Raw genomic sequence first — 1204 nt, forward strand, 5'->3', positions numbered from 1 at the left:
GAATGTAGGTTGAAAATAGATAGGGGGAGGGCAAGAAAAGTACGGGAAGTGTAGAAGCTAAAGAACTCATAAGTATGACATATGGACATGAACTAAAGGGGGGGGAACGTGGGTGGGAGAGGGGGTACAGGGTGGAGGGGAGAGAAGGGGGGAAATGGGACAACTGTAATAGCATAATCAATAAAATATATTAAAAAAAGAGGTACATTATATTACCCAAGATTAAAAGATAAGGAGAGAATCTTCTTTTTTTAAGATATGAAATGCTTCACAAATTTGTATGTCATCCTTGTGCAGGGGCCATGCTAATCTTCTCTGCATTGTTCCAATTTTAGCACATGTGCTGCTGAAGCAAGCACAGATAAGGAGAGAATCCTAAAACCAACAAGAGAAAAGGACACAGTTGCCTACAAAGGAGTGACCATCAGACTGTCAGCTGATGTCTCAAAAGAAACCTTACAAGGCAAGAAGGGGCTGGAGAGAAGTATTCAAAGTCATGAAAGGCAAGGACCTACCTCCAAGATTACTCTATCCAGCAAAGCTTTCATTTCAAATAGGAGGGCAGATAAAGTGCTTCTCAGATAAGGTGAAGTTAAAGGAGATCATCATCACCAAGCCCTTATTATATGAAAATTAAAAGGACTTAGCTAAGAAAATAAAGAAGATCAAAACTATGAACAGTAAAATGACAATGAATTCACAACTATCAAAAACTGAACTTAAAAAAATTAACTAGGCAAATGACTAGAGCAGGAACAGAATCACAGAAATGGAGATCACATGGAGGGTTATCAGTGGGAGGGGGGAGAATGGAAAGAAAGGTATAGGGAATAAGAAGCATAAATGGTAGATACAAAATAGACAGGGGAAGATTAAGAATAGTATGGGAAACAGAGAAGCCAAAGAACTTGTATGTACAACCCATGGACATGAACTGAAGTGGGGGGGATGCTGGAGGAGAGGAGGTACAGAGCGGAGGGGCATAAAGGGGAGAAAAATGGGACAACTGTAATAGCATAATCAATAAAATACACTTTAAAAAAGAAAACTGGACATTATAGATAATATAATGTGACAACTCTACAAGTCAGATTTCCCCCACCCTCAGTGTCTGTTATTATTGCTGTTTTATTGTTGTTGCTGATGCTCTTTGTTAGTGACCTTTCTGGACTAATTTTATAAATTCTTTATTCTCTGTAGTGTA

The 1204-nt window shown here is 38.6% G+C and overlaps 1 non-coding gene across 1 annotated transcript; it reads right to left on the reverse strand.

Annotated features, from left to right (window-relative positions):
- Nucleotides 1-252: 252 nt before the first annotated feature.
- Nucleotides 253-359, reverse strand: LOC114495756. Its single transcript, XR_003684433.1, has one exon. It is a non-coding gene; the product is annotated as a U6 spliceosomal RNA (small nuclear RNA).
- Nucleotides 360-1204: the final 845 nt, after the last annotated feature.

The sequence above is a fragment of the Phyllostomus discolor genome, chromosome 4 (genome assembly GCF_004126475.2).
Source record: "Phyllostomus discolor isolate MPI-MPIP mPhyDis1 chromosome 4, mPhyDis1.pri.v3, whole genome shotgun sequence".
NCBI classification, from domain to species: domain Eukaryota; kingdom Metazoa; phylum Chordata; class Mammalia; order Chiroptera; family Phyllostomidae; genus Phyllostomus; species Phyllostomus discolor.